We start from the raw sequence: 16,026 nt of genomic DNA, 5'->3' as shown, positions 1-16,026 counted from the left end.
TGCCAATGGCACTGACTAATTAAAACCAGAAAGGTCGATGTTTGTGCTGCCTGTCACTACCCAGCCAAATCAGTAGAGACAAGGATTGAATCTTTATGGGCTCTTGAATCAGCCAGCCAACAATCTGAGAAAATGACAGGTTATGTATCCTAAAAATCATCTTAACAACTCATCTCAAGCCAACCATTTTTATTAGTGGAAGAAAAGTATAGGTAAAGGGTTTGGAATTCAGAGAAAATTTTAATTAGATCAAAGTTACAGTCCAGAGATTTTTGCAGCATTTCTTCATCTGCTGACCAGTAATTCTTTATCTGTGTCATTGTCAGTGAACTTTCTGCCCCTGGAGCACAAAGGCTTAGATACCATCTTGGTTGCTTAAAAGTATCTCCTGGGACACACAGGTGAATTACTTGCAACTTTTCTGGATTGATGTAGGTCTGGTCATGTATTTTAATTCCTGTGAAGATCTTTTTACATGCATTAATCACTAAACCTATCAACTATAACTAAAAGCCAAAAATTTGAACCCAAAGTTCCCATATAATTCTCCACTGTTAAATTTAACTATCTTATTTCTATGAGATTAGTTTCATATGGATGTAATCATTTTGCTGCTGAGTGTGTATTTTAGCATTGGAAATTCTCATAGGGTGTCATTAGTCAATGCATGTGGTCCAGAGACAGCTATGGCATTGCTTGTCTGATTTTGCTGCTTTTCTGGGCCTGGAGCTGAAAAACAACTGAGGCCTAAATGTTATCTCTAGGGGTTAATGATTAAGCATTATTCTCTGGTCTCCTTATTCATTCCCCTGATAAGGAGGGTTAACCCACACAACCAGCAACCTGCTAGTGGAGGAAAGGGTAACTTGAGGGCAAGATTTATTTTTGCCTTTGCTAGGCACCTGGGGCTTTCAGCCCTGATGACCTCCTTTGCCTGACCTATAGTCTTTGCTTTCCTCATGTCTGTCTAACTATCTACCACATAACCAGTATTTGATTTAAAAGTCTAATAGTCACTTTGGCAGCAAGAGTTATGTCTTGAAAGATGACTTTTCTGCTTATGATACTGAAAATACACATTAACAATAGACATCTTTTCAGAAATAATTTGAAAACTTTCATTAACCTAAAATTTCTTAATAGATCAAATATAAGTGTGAAATTTTATAGAGAAATTTTGCCTGCCTGTGAAATTTGCAAAATTGTATTTTTGTTATTAATGAAATGATAGTTTTAACAGACTTTTATATATTGATGGTTCATTTAACATTTTATTATTTTAATTCACTAATATTTTTAATCTTGTATTTAACATTTGAAAGTCAATTTTTACTTATACTACCTTATTTCCTTAATAAGTTTTCAAAATCTCTAGCCCAAATCAAATATACTTACTATAAGTCCTTGAAAAAGTATATTATGGAAAATACTATTTTACAATAATATCAAAATCACTTTGTGGTCAAAATTTTTTTTCTAAATTTCCTTAATGTGAAAGGAAAGTAATTTCTTCCTACTGGTGTTGACAACCTTTTGGTTATATTCTATAAATAAAACTTCTTGCTAGCCCTGGCCGGTTGGCTCAGCGATAGAGCGTCGGCCTGGTGTGTGGAAGTCCCAGGTTCGATTCCCAGCCAGGGCACACAGGAGAGGTGCCCATCTGCTTCTCCACCCCTCCCCCTCTCCTTCCTTTCTGTCTCTCTCTTCCCCTCCTGCAGCCGAGGCTCCATTGGAGCAAAAGATGGCCCGGGCACTGGGGATGGCTCCTTGGCCTCTGCCCCAGGCACTAGAGTGGCTCTGGTTGCGACAGAGCGATGCCCCCTGGTGGGCAGAGCATCGCCCCCTGGTGGGCGTGCCGGGTGGATCCCGGTTGGGCGCATGCGGGAGTCTGTCTGACTGTCTCTCTCCGTTTCCGGCTTCAGAAAAATACAGAAAAAAAACCCAAAAACTTTTTGCTGAAGAAAATAAAAATAAAACAAGACAGAGGATTTGAAATAAGTTGATTCTTTGAAGGTAATTTTGCTCTTACTTATCTGTAATTATTGGGTAAAACCTTTTTTCCCTAGAGGAAAGGTGTTATTTAATGCCTTTGAGTGACATCAAACATCCTTAACTATTGCCTTTATCCACCTCATCTGAATTATTGATGTTGTTTTATATTTCCTGCTCATATTAGGGGTTTAAATCCAACAATAATGAGAGTTCCGTAAGTGTAAAATGGAAGACGTTCTCCAACCGGAGGTGGAAACCTCACTGCCAGGTAGACAGTTTGTGCAAAATAGCTCAGCATTTCTAGGGAGAAAAAAGTGCAAATATCAACCTATTATATTTGATCATTACCTCATTCTCTTTGTGAGACCTTGATGACTAGAAACTGTATACTGCTGCAATAACATAACAGTTAAACTCTAATACTGTCATGCAGTTCTGAGTCTAATACTTGTTTCTTTAAGGAATGCAAAGGGAGATGTGGGGAAAGAAGGGGAAAGGGAATAAAGAGGGACAAATATATGGTGACAGAAAATGATTTGACTTTGGGTGATAGATACACAAGTTAATCAAAAGTTCAAATGTTATAGAAATGTTTGCATGAAACCAATGTACTCTTATTGATCAATATCATCCCTTTAAATTTAGCTTTCTAAATATAATTTAGAAAAAAGAATAATACTTAGAAGGCATTTTTAAAAATACTAAAATGTATCATTCTTTCCAGAGTGAAAAAATGGAATCCTAAAGATATTTTCCATCACATTTGCATGTATTATAGTGTACTAAGAAAAAAAAAATGCAGTCCCCATAAAAATTGAAAGAACTCAATGTTCCAAATCCAAGTTCAGTCATTCGTAAACTTATATGTAAAATGTCTGACCACACAGCTATTATAAGATCTTCTGTTTATACAACTATTCTGTTGTGATCTTTTTCCCCATCAGCCTTCGCTTACCAACTGACATGAAAGGATTTTACAGGTAAGTGTTCTTGGGCCTGACGATGGGTTACAAAATCTGAAGTGAGTTGAGTGACATTTAAGACTCAGATGATCATCTTCATGCCAAGGTTGATTACTTTGGAAATGAAGACTATGAAAGAAGTTGAGGAACTCCTTGGTAGAATAAAGCAAGAAAGAAGCACAGTGCATGGGAGACATAATACAAACTAATAGAAGATGCAGGTAGAAGCCCCCAATATGCAACTATTAAGAACACGTCCAACAGAAAAATATAGAATAGGAAACAGCACATTTAGTTGGGACTCACTGATCCAGGCAGCAAATTTGTATTGAAAATTATGGCAGAGGACTTGAAGGTGGACTGTGCAATAATAGTGTAATAACTCTCTATGATGCTAGGTGGGTACTGGAAATATAGTGGAAACATTTGGTAAAGTATATGACTGTCAAACTACTATGCTGTACACCTAAAACTAGTACAAGTAATATTGAATGTAAACCATGGAGATGTCCACTTGAAACATGTGTGATCTTATGAACCAATATCACCCCATTAAATTTAATTTTTAAACAAAAAAAATTAAAGAACTCTACTTAGTGGGCAGCATTGGGTTTTGTGATTTAAATGATAGTATCAGTGCTCTCCAGAATTACTGTTAAAATAAAAAATTTTGAACTACAAAAGAAAAAAAAAGAAAGTTAAATAAAAAGACTGTGGAAATGGATGGTCTGGATTGAAATTTTAGTTTTATCAGGGTACATGACTTCAGGTAATTTATTTAACCTTTGTGCACTTTATCTTTCAAATGAACTTAATGACCCCTGTAAACCATCAGATTAGTGCTTGATATGTGGAATGTGTCAAGGATTAACCAATATTACTATGGCTGTCAATATCATTGTTGCTGTTTTAACATTTTATTACCAGAGCTAGGCAATGATAAATAATTAAATAACGACAGATGAGTAAAATAGTGTACATTCTTAAGAAGCTCCCACTAGTGGAGTGCTTATCATTAAAAAAATACCTTAATAACATTTCTAAGCCCTGGCCAGTTGGCTCAGTGGTAGAGCATCAGCCTGGCGTGCAGAGGTCCCGGGTTCAATTCCTGGCCAGGGCACACAGGAGAAACACCCATCTGCTTCTCCACCCCTCCCCCTCTCCTTCCTCTCTGTCTCTCTCTTCCCCTCCCACAGCGAGGCTCCATTGGAGCAAAGATGGTCCGGGCGCTAGGGATGGCTCCTTGGCCTCTGCCCCAGGCACTAGAGTGGCTCTGGTCACAACAGAGCATCGCCCCCTGGTGGGCGTGCCTGATGGATCCCGGTCGGGCGCATGTGGGAGTCTGTCTGACTGTCTCTTCCCATTTCCAGCTTCAGAAAAATACAAAAAAAAAATTTTTCTAAAATATAAGGTATATAAAATATAAGTAAACTGTTACCATTAAAGTTTTAATAGAGAACAAATCAGAATATATTGTGCTATTGTAATGTTTGTTCTTTGGATTGTAATTATCTAGTTATTAAGAATTGCATTGATGGCTTATAACCCAATGTTTCTTAGTATTTTTCTGGGAAGTTTTCATAACTAGAGTGTAGGAAGTTTCATGTCTCTGAAAACGACATTATCTGTGATCTCCAGTCTTTATACAATTTAATAAAAATATGCAAAATAGCCAAGAAAATTAAAGAAAAAAATTAAATCTTAACTACAAAGATTTAGAAATTGCAAAGTCCCAAAAATTTAGAACATATCCATTAGTGACACAAGAATCAGAGATATCAGAACTTTATTGAGATACCTGTGGGCTACATAGCACATCTCTATATTTTCATGAATAATAAGGCTTCTTTATTAAAAGATTAAAAATTAACATGGCCCTGGCTGGTTGACTCAATGGGAGAGCATTGGCTCAGTGTGTGGAAGTCCCGGGTTTGATTCCCAGCCAGGGCACACAGGAGAAGCACCCATTTTCTTCTCCACCCTTCCCCCTCTTCTTACTCTCTAACTCTCTCTTCTCCTCCCACAGCCAAGGCTCCACTGGAGCAAAGTTGGCCCAGGCACTGAGAAAGCTCCGTGGCCTCTGCCTCAGGCATTAAAATGGCTCCAGCCACAAAAGAGCAATGCCCCAGATGGGCAGAGCATCGACCCCAGTGGACATGTTGGGTGGATACCTGTCGGGCATATGTGGGAGTCTGTCTGCTTCCCCACTTCTAACTTCAGAAAAATACAAAAAAGAGAAAAAGGAAAAATTAACATGTTAATAAGGGAGTCTTATGTTATTTACAACAGAAATTTATAATGTGGTATAACCTAAATAGCTACTGTTTTAGAAAACTATGATCCACTCTTCTGTATTTCTTAATATTAAGACATAGAAACCAAGTCTGGGATCTTCAGGAAAAATTCTTTATGGACATTAGTCAACTATGCAATTTGTTATTCCTTAATACATTCTGCTGTTTTTTGTAAACAAAATTAAAGCAGATCATGAAGGCTATGCCTGGAATTGAGAAAAATATTATTGATGAATGACTCTATGCATGGATAATAAAAGTAACAGCCATCATTTATTAAAGTTCTGTGACATCAGTTTTCAATAAAATCCCATACATTAACTTGGGTAGAAACTTTAGCCAAAATTAGGGAAGGTTTTGACTGATTTCCAGGAAGGAGCAGGACAGATAGGAGCCTTGGGCCTAAGACAGTATTTCTTTGAAGAATAGGGAAGTGGAATTCACTGTGAAGAAAGAAACTGCAAGTACTACTCTCTCTCTCTTTCTCTCTCTCTCCTTTCTTAATTTTTTATATAAAATTTATTGGGGTGACATTAGTTCACAAAATGATACAGATTTCAAGTGTAAAACTCAACAAAACATCATTTGCACACTGTATATTGGGCCCATTGTCCAAAGCAAAGTCTCTTTCTTTCTTCATTTCCCCCCACCTCTTTCCTCACTTCCATCTCTGGCTAATACCACACAGTTGTCTATATGTTGTGTGTGTGTGTGTGTGTGTGTATTTTTTGCTTAATTTCTTCACCTTTTTTCATCAAACTTCACAACACCCTTCTCTTCTGACAGCTGTTGGTCTGTTCCATGTATCCATGCCTCTGATTCTCTTTTGTCAGTTTATTTTGTTCATTAGATTCCACATATAAGTGAGATCATATAGTACTCGTTCTTCTCTGACAGGTTTATTTCACTTAGCATAATCATCTCAAGGTCTATCCATGATGTCATAAAAGGTAAGATTTCCTTCTTTTTATGGTTAAGTAGTATTCCATTATGTAAATGTACCACAGCTATTTTACCTACTCAGTGACTGAAGGGCACTTGGGCTGTTTCCAGATCTTGGCTATTCTACAAAACAGTTCAGTGAACATAAGGGGCCCACATGTTATTTTAAATTAGTGTTTCGGGTTTCTTTGGATTTATTCCCAGAAGTGAGATCAATGGGTCAAAAGGCAGCTCCCTTTTTAATTTTTTGAGGAAACTCCATACTGCTTTCCACAGTGGCTGCACCAGTCTGCATTCCCACCAGCAGTGCAGGAGGTCTTCCTTTTCTCCACATCCTCGCCAGAAATTGTTGCTTGTTCACTTATTGATGATAGTCATTCTGACAGGCAATAGGTAATATCACATTGTAGATTTAATTTGCATCTCTCTGATAATTAGTGATGTTGACCATTTTTTTATGTCTATTGGCCATCTATATGTCTTCTTTGGAAGTGTCTATTTAAGCCCTTTGCCTATTATTTTAGTTGTTTCTCTTCTTGGTGTTGAGTAGTAAAGACCCAAAATAGCCTCAGCAATCTTGAGAAATAAAAGTAAATTAAACTTGGAGGTACTACACTATCTATCTAATATCAAATTATACTGCATGGCCATAGATCTCAAAACAGTATCATACTGGCACAAAACAAAGCACTTAGATCAATGAAACAGAATAAACCCATGCCTTCATGGTCAATTAATATTTGACAAAGGAGGTAAGAACATACAATGGGGTAAAGATAGTCAATAAATTGTGTTGGGAAAATTGAACAGATGCATGCAAAAAATGACATTAGATCACCTTCTTACACCATACATAGAATAAACTCAAAATGGATTGAAGACTTAAATGTGAGTCATTAAACTATAAAAATCCTTGAAGAAAACAGGCAGTGAAATTTCTGACATTGCTCATAGCAATATTTTTGCCAATATATCTCCTCAAGCAAGGGAAACACAGGCAAAAATAAATGAATGGGACTACATCAAACTAAAAAGCTTTGCACAGAAAAAGAAACTATCAACAAAATGACATCCCACTGAATGGAAGAGCATATTTGCCAATGATATATCTGATAAAGGGTTAATTTCCTTTTTTTGTTGTTGTTGTTGTTTTGTTTTGTTTTGTTTTTGTATTTTTCTGAAGCTGGAAACAGGGAAAGACAGCCAGACAGACTCCCGCATGCACCCGACTGGGATCCACCCGGCACGCCCACCAGGGGCGATGCTCTGCCCACCAGGGGGCGATGCTCTGCCCCTCTGGGGAGGTCGCTCTTCCGCTACCAGAGCCACTCTAGCGCCTGGGGCAGAGGCCAAGGAGCCATCCCCAGCGCCTGGGCCATCTTTGCTCCAATGGAGCCTTGGCTGTGGGAGGGGAAGAGAGAGACAGAGAGGAAGGAGGGGGTGGGGAGTGGAGAAGCAAATGGGCGCTTCTCCTATGTGCCCTGGCCGGGAATTGAACCCGGGTCCCCCCGCACGCCAGGCTGACGCTCTACCGCTGAGCCAACCGGTCAGGGCCAGGGTTAATTTCCTAAATATGAAATGTACCACTCTCTAGATGAGAGTAAGAGGGTCCTGACAGCTCAGGAGATTTACTCTTAGGATATGGTGGTTGTCTGCCCTTGACATACAACAGCACCTGCTTGTTGTAAAAGTAGTCATCACAACTTAAGGTGATATTATTACCTAATAGCAGTAGCACAGTGTCTCACTCCTGTCTACTCTGTGATTAGGCATATATGTAAGCTTCTCCAGACTCCACTGGAATCCTGGGTCCCTGTCAAATAAAGAGAAAGCCTAAGCAGTGGTAGCATTGCCTTGAGGAAGACGGAAACATGAGTGGTCAAAGGGCCCTTCGGGAAGCTCATGGGTCATTGGTAGAACCTTGTCAGTCAGGCAAAGGCAGCATGAGAAGGGAAAAGGTGGCACACATGAAGCATTCCAGAAGTACATTCCTTTTTAGAGCTAGAGGCAGGGAACAGGAGGAACTGAGACTCAGAAAAATGGATATGTTATAAATGTATATCCAAACTATAATCTTAAATTCAGGCTTTGCTCAAATCCCTGTTAGACAGCTCCCAGTGCATTATTTATTATTGTAATTCTGTCATTATTTTGCTCAGACCTTATTTATTAATAATATAATGATCTAGAGTTATTTTGTGAGGTAAATCTTTTTACATTCTTGCTTTTAAACTGATTCCCAATTACACTACTTTGTTCTGTTGTAAAGACAAATACGACTTATATAGTCATGAGCATTCATGAGAAGCACATTGCACTAGCAGAGTGATCTGTAACTTCATAAAGGCATGGATCTGAATTAAGAAACATGGGGTGAAAGCAACAAGTTGCTCAGCCTGTCCTGTCCTTGACCATGCCAAACAAAACAGTGTTCGGTCCCAGTCATCCCATATACAATAATAAATCAACATTTTACTTCTAACACTAGATAAAAAAATTAAAGATGTCAGTTATTGCTGATTATGAGAGATAATGAAAATAGAAACAATCAGTAAAAATCTATGATTTTGAGAAGGAAAAAAAATGCTGGTTACATTAGAATGCAGTGTTAAAGCAAGTTTCAACTCGTGGTTTATGATGTGAATGGACCTCCTTTAAGTTATATTAGGAAACAAGAAAAAGGTTTTCTGAAATATATTCATCCAATTTTTTTAAAAGCCATCAGAGAAAATTAGTTATTTTAATTGAGGTTCAAGAAATGTGTAACGTTCAAGAGAAATAAAATTTGAAAGGCACTCAGCAGGTATTCTTTTATCATCGTTACTTCCACTTTGTTAGAATCAGCTAAGTTTATCTTTAACCTTACTATATTATAGTATGCTGTAAAATTGGGTATGGTAGTAGAAATATTTGTTTCAATAGATTTATAGAAACTGTATGTCATACTTATAGAATCATTGAGAGTTTTAAGAGATCGATTTGAATTTTCCTTATATATTATCATCTTTTATGGGGAAATAATACACTAGAGTTATTTTATAATATTGGAAATCTAAGAACTTAAGACATCTCATCTAGAATATTAAGGACATATTTTATCTCCAGTTATTTCTTTTATTTGGCAAACATACTGAGTTCCTGTTTATTACATTTCCCTAGTGGGGAACAGAAAGAAGTATAACAATTGGTTCTTCTATGAAGTAGCTGATAATCTACTTGGGAAAATGAGTATAGACAAATACTTATAAAAACAAAACCAATTATAATTTGAAAAGATAGCATATTTTAAGAACGAATGAATACTGCAGAGAATAAGGATTTCAGTAACTCAACAAAGGAAAGAATCTATTATGTTGACCAGTCAAATAAGTGCTATAAATGTATACTTAAAAAAAAAAACCCTCAAGCTTTTATTTGTCCAACATCTTACTGCAGTGGTAGTAGTTGCCCTCCAAGCTTCACTATGTTGCCCAAGAATGACAAAAAGAAAGAAGATGCCAAAAAATCAGCCAAGAAAGACAAAGTCCAAGTAAAAAAAAATCTGAGGGCAAGGCCAAAAAGAAAGAGTGGTCCAAAAGGTAAGATCAATAACCTAGTCTTCTTTGACAAAGCTACATATGACAAACTATAAGGAAGTTCACAACTATAAGATTATAACTCCAGCTGTTTTCTCTGAAACTGAAGATTCATAGTTCCTTGGCCAGGACAGCCCTTCAGGAGCTCCTTAGTAAAAGACATATTAAACTAGGTTCAAAGCAAAAACTCAAGTAATTTACACCAGAAGCACCAACGGTGGGGATGTTCCAGCTGTTGGAAAAGATGCATAAACAACAGGTCCCATAGCTATACATTTTGAAAAATAAAATTTGATTAAATAAAAAAAATCACACTATTTATTCTGAAAATAGACTATAAGTAAAAAGGATTTTAAAAAAAGACTAGTAAAGAAACTGTACAGTAATCAGGCTGAAGATGTTGCTGGCTTAAATCAAGATGGCAGTAGTAGTAATAATGGTAAAATCACTGAATTTTATTTATATTTTGTAGACTGCATAGACAAATTTGGTTAACGGATCAGATGAGGAGTGCAACAGAAACAGAGGAATCAAAATTTGCTCCAAAGTTTCTTGGTCTGAAAGAATGCAAGATTAAAATTTTCATTTACTGGCCCTGGCCAGTGGGCTCAGTGTTAGAGTATCAGTCCAGCATGTGGAAGTCTTGGCTTCGATTCTCAGTCAGGGCACACAGGAAAAATGACCATCTGCTTCTCTACCCCTCCGACTCAACTTCTCTATCTCTTTCCTCCCATCTTGCAGCCCTGGTGCTGAGGATGGCTCCATGGCCTTATCTCAGGCACTAAAATAGCTCAGTTTCCAAGCAACAGAGCAATAGCCCCAGATGGGTAGAGCATCACCTGACAGGTAGTTTGCTGGGTGGATACAAGTCCGCGCGCATGTGGTAGTCTGTCTCTCTGCTTCCCCACTTCTCACTTAAGAAAAATTTTAATAAATAAATAAGTAATATTGTAATTTACTGAGGAAGAGGACTTCACAAAAACCACATTAGGGAAAAATTCAAGAATTTTTGGAGTGTTATGATAAAGATAAATATTATTATACAAATAATGATGTTGATTAGATAATTGGTAATATAAGCCTAAAGTTTAGGGAAGAGCCCTCCACAGGAAATATAATTTTTGGTTTCCTCATAGCGCCGATGGTAAAGTCATTAGGTAGCTGAAATCACTTTGAGAGGGAGTGTAGATAGAAGAAAAGTCTGAGATTAAGTCCTACAGCACTACACATTAGGGAAAGGTTAGGGAAATGAGAAAGGATAACTGAAGAAATTTGGGAAAGAGTGGTCAGTAACAAAGGAGAAATTCAAAGAAAGTGTGATGCTTTAAAGGTGATATAAGGGCAGTAGTTCAAAAGAAAAAAAAGAGGTGAATGGCATCAGATAATGCACACAAGTTTCATGAGATGAGGAATGAGACTTAATCTTTTATTGAAATTGTGGAGAGAGTAGAACAAGACAAGAAACAATGGTACTGATACTTCATCTGAGTGGATACTGAAGTCATAAAGAAACATGCTAGGGATGGTGCAGAAAAGACTAACACTGAACAAGAGAGAACTATTAGAGTCTTTAAAATGGCTATACCAAGAAAGAGTAAAGGTGAGAAATTCAAGTAACATAAATTTCAAAGCTAGTATTGGATAAGAAGGACAATGAGTGATGTAGAGTAGCAATAATGAGGAAGTACTTGTCCAACAGTAGGCCCAGTGATCTGTGGAGTCCTTGGGGTGTCAGAATGTTTAGTATTCCTTCTACAAGGCTTCAAAATATCTGCAATACCTAAACCAAACACCCTTCCTCCCATGGGTTTTTAAATACCCCCTGGGGGGGTATGATAGGACCTGGTTGAGAACTATTGGACCTAGTTCCAAAGCTCATATTCTAACCTTTTTTTGGCATTGCCTCGATATATAACTTTTTTAAACTTGTAAGGTTCAATACACATTTACTTCGAGGTTATTTTGACATAATCCTAACAGTCCAGTGTAATTGTGATTGGCATAGTTTCCAGGAGATTCTCCTTCTTTATCTAGCGATGTGTAAAACTTCTATTTTACTGATTTACATTTTTAGGTATGGACTTCTTTGCTCAAATGAGTTACATAGAAGCACAAATGTATAAAATGTATGAAATAAAGCTTTCCTGTTTAAATAATAAGGGTTTGTGTATTTTGGCAAGTGGGAGATGGTTGGTGAAGATAATAAGATAGCAGGTTTTAAAAGTAAACTTTAATGACAAAAAAATGACACTCTGATAGAATTCCAGACCTCAATGTGTGATGACTGGTATTTATTGAAATTATTACTTCCTGTATGTGGTGTTCCTTAAATTATACTGCCCAGTAGGATACCGATTCTGCCAACATCTGCCAAAGTTAATGTTGAAGATAACTCTAATGGAACTGGAATGTTTAAGAGCTTTCTTAGTGCTTTTGTAATTGAAAATATAGCTGTAAGATCTGTTATTTAGTCTACCACATATCAGAATGCTTGAATCTGAAATTTCACAGAACACCAAGCTGGAATACAGATATAAACAGGGGTGTCTCTTTTGAAATGAACCTGGAAGGAGGTGGGAAAGACTCTCCACTTGATCACATTTTAGACAGGCCATTCTGCACCCTCCTCTCAACTAGCATTTGACCTTGGGCTTCCACATCCATCCTTGCCAAGTTCGATCCTAGCAGAATCCTGCTAAGTTAGTTTGGAAAGAATGTCCTACTTTTAATATCTGATTACCCTGGCCTGTCCTCAGTATGAGTCCTGTCAAGTCAACTTAGCAAAAATATCCATACCATTCTTCTCTTACTATATTTTCCACTTAACTTACCCTCTTCAGCTTGCTCTTTGTCTATAAATTCCCACTTGTACTTGTATTTGCAATTGAGCTCAGTTCTATACTGAAATCTCTTTTCTTCTGTTGCAATAGTTTCTCAATAAAATCTGTCTTTATTGCTTTAACTGGTGTCTGGCTCTGACTCTCTTTAACAAAGGAGAAACAGGAGCTGGTGCATTGTACCTAAATGGGCATTCTGCCAGCTACAAACTGCCAAGTCTGGTAATGTATTCATTCTTTATTGTGATTGTGTAAATATGTGTGTTTGTATGTGTGTGTGTGTTTGAGTAAACTGAAGACAATATCTACTTTATACTATCATTATAACATTTAAATTCAATGATTATATATGAGAAAATATCTAGTAGGCATGCAACAAAGATTTATAATTGCATGTTCTATAGGTAGGGAAGACAAACAAATAAAAATGGTGATTATGACTAATCATGTAAACAGTATCATGTAATTGATTTGACACAGCTCTGACTTTACTGGAAACAGATTATTTTCAATTCCTTTTCTTTTAAGGAAATTATTAAAAATAATAAATAAGACTGCTTCCATACTTTAGACTCCATTATCTGTTTATCCTCACTCTTCAGAACACTTCACAGCCCTGAATCATTACACGTAAAATTGTGTCTTGAAAAAATTTAGTCTTTTTTTCATAATGAAACATAAAAGTGAAGCATATTTCTTAAAACAACCTTCCTCTGACCCTTCTTTATCCTCCTCTCCCAGGGCCCCTGATGTTTTTTATAGGTCATTTAATTTAGGAGTTAGGAGACAGACTAGCCGCCACCATAAGACTTGCATGCAATATTTTCTCCTCTCTTCTCATCCCCGAATGCCCAGTAAATAAGAAAAATGTGTAACCATCAATGTTTTTTTTGGGGGGTGTCTTTCCTCATCACAACTTGTTTTATTCTTGCTTCCTGAGTGAAAGTGAGATATTAACTTGGTTCAAGGAGAAGTTGATCAAATCTTGGATATAATTAGGTTAGCCTATATTCCCATACTATCCTGTATCTTTCTTATATATCCTCTACTGGTTTTCAGAGTGATTGGAATTTCTAATATCTATTCAGGAATAGCCTCCTCGGGGCTGAACAGTAAGCTGTATCTATTCAGAAGCTTATTTACATAATTAGATCATCTACAATAAACTTAAAGATAGACTTGGCATGAGTGGCAGGTAGTTTCTAATTGTCCTGGAAATTTAACCAGTGGGGAGAAAGTAAATCCTCACCTTTTTATAGCTAGGTTATATTACCTACCATAATCTGAAACTTGCCACTCAAAAACTTTTTAACAGGTGACAATGTCCAGAAGGAATCTGGAGAGAGTTTATTGACTATAGAAGAAGCTTAAAATACTCAAGTAAGCACACTTCATTGTTACCTGCAATGTGCCTATGCATTCTTTAACACTTTTCTCATTGTAATGTGGTCCTTATGTTTCCTTTCTTAATATTAAGCAATATAATGCGGCTTAAGGGGCACTGCCTAACTTCTGTGTCTAGGTCAGAAAATGTGCTGTATCTTCCACCTGATTCTCTTGTGATATACATTCTATGGGAAACCAGTCATCAAGTAGAAAATCCAACTACCTGGGACATACATAACAGAGACACTGCATGTAAGCACTTCTGTTGACAGCACAATCTCAGCTGCCAACCAACAACCATCATAAACTGCCAGTCATGACAGTTAGCCACTTTGATTGTCCAGCTTAGTCAAATCTTAAGATAACTGTGGACATGAACAACATTTGATTACAATTGTATGAAAGAACCTCAATCATTAAAAAGCACCAAAAATGTATGCCAAACCTACACATCAAATGTAGTTAATAAGGAAAATTCCATTTGCTATTAAATATTTTTTTAAAAATCACTAGTATCAATATGATTAAGGTTTGCATTATTACATTCTCAAAGCCAAAGTTATACAAAATTAAAGTCTGTGTTAATATTACATTGATATTTTTGGATTATTTGTTAATTCTAAGTAATTCACAGTATAAGAGAATCATCGGAGTTCAGGGCAGAAGAATCAAATTTTATTTCATATTTTAAATTCATTTGACATATATGATTTGATATTAGAGAATTCCTGATAACTGCATCCATTCCTCTAGGGAAAAAATATTTATTGAAAATTAATGAAATAGGTCTGTTTCATATTTTTATGAAGAATGTTTTCAAAATTAACACTTTCAGAAACACACCCAAATAAAAGATAAAAGCTGATTCTAATTTGAAAAAAACACCTAATAGTATGATAGGGATAGTAATTTTAAATGAACTCAGCCAAACTTTGTCAGGTTAGCTCAGTTGGTTGGAGCATCATTCCAATGCCCCAAGGTTGAAGGTTTGATCCCCAGTTAGGGCACATAAAGAATCAATCAATGAATGCATAAATAAGTGGATAAACAAATCAGTATTTCTATTTCTCTCTTTATCTCTCCCTAAAATTAATTTTTACAAAAATTTAAAATAAATTCAGCCATTAAGTACATATAAACTATTGCTTCTTTTTTATTTCTTTCAAATAAATATTTTGCCATAATTGCCTCTTTCATTCTCTCTCTCTCTCTCTCTCTCTCTCTCTTTCTCTCTTTAAATACCAGGCAGTAGTAAACACACCTTATTACATTAAAAACTGAATCTTATGCCATATATTTTCTGGTAGTAGCCATAGCCACATAACTACAAAGACATAAAAAACATCAAAACACTCGATGAAAACACAAAATTAAATCAAATGCCTATCTGAAAAAAAATATTTATAATTATCTTCATGTTCTATAAAGGCCTAGGGAATGTATAAAGGTAATCTGAAAGTCAATTTGGAATTGCATTGCTGATAAATGGATAAATGTGGGGGGATAAAGAAAGCAAAGGTTGAGCTCCTAATTTATTCTCTGAGAAGCTGAGCAAGACTTAGATTCAATATTGCCACTTTTATCATAAGAAAGAGTATGCTCAGCATATCTATAAAATATTAATTAATATTACAAGTAGTAGTAGTACTATAATAGAGTCTACCAAAATTAGGGAGATACCCTACAAAATGTAAGAAAGTCTTATTGATATTTGAATTAAGTTGTATATTCAGTAGGATGTGACAAGTCCCTGTTCTTCATTACCCTCTTTCTGACCCTAAATATGGGACTGTTTTCTACGTCTCCATGTAATTAATTGCAGGCAGAATTTCTAATCAGATTTAAAGCCAAATGAAACTAATAATTTTTTTCCAACTTAGAAATAATCAAGATGGCATCTTGCAGAAGAAGACTCATACATTTCACGTTAGAGCTTTATTAAAATTTTTCCTTTGTGAGTACCATCTAGAATTTTAAGACTTGTGTTGATTGTAATCTCTTATAACTGATGATTGAATTGCTTCATATTATCTGTCAA

The 16,026-nt window shown here is 36.3% G+C and overlaps 1 pseudogene; it reads left to right on the top strand.

Moving 5' to 3' along the window:
* Nucleotides 1–9,653: 9,653 nt before the first annotated feature.
* On the top strand, nucleotides 9,654–10,017 carry LOC136317519 (small ribosomal subunit protein eS25 pseudogene; annotated as a pseudogene).
* The last annotated feature ends 6,009 nt before the right edge of the window (nucleotides 10,018–16,026 follow it).

This window comes from Saccopteryx bilineata, chromosome X (assembly GCF_036850765.1).
Source record: "Saccopteryx bilineata isolate mSacBil1 chromosome X, mSacBil1_pri_phased_curated, whole genome shotgun sequence".
In the NCBI taxonomy this organism is placed as follows: Eukaryota; Metazoa; Chordata; class Mammalia; order Chiroptera; family Emballonuridae; genus Saccopteryx; species Saccopteryx bilineata.
The sequence above is the reverse complement of the archived record's forward strand: the minus strand, read 5'-3'. Positions and strand labels throughout refer to the sequence as shown.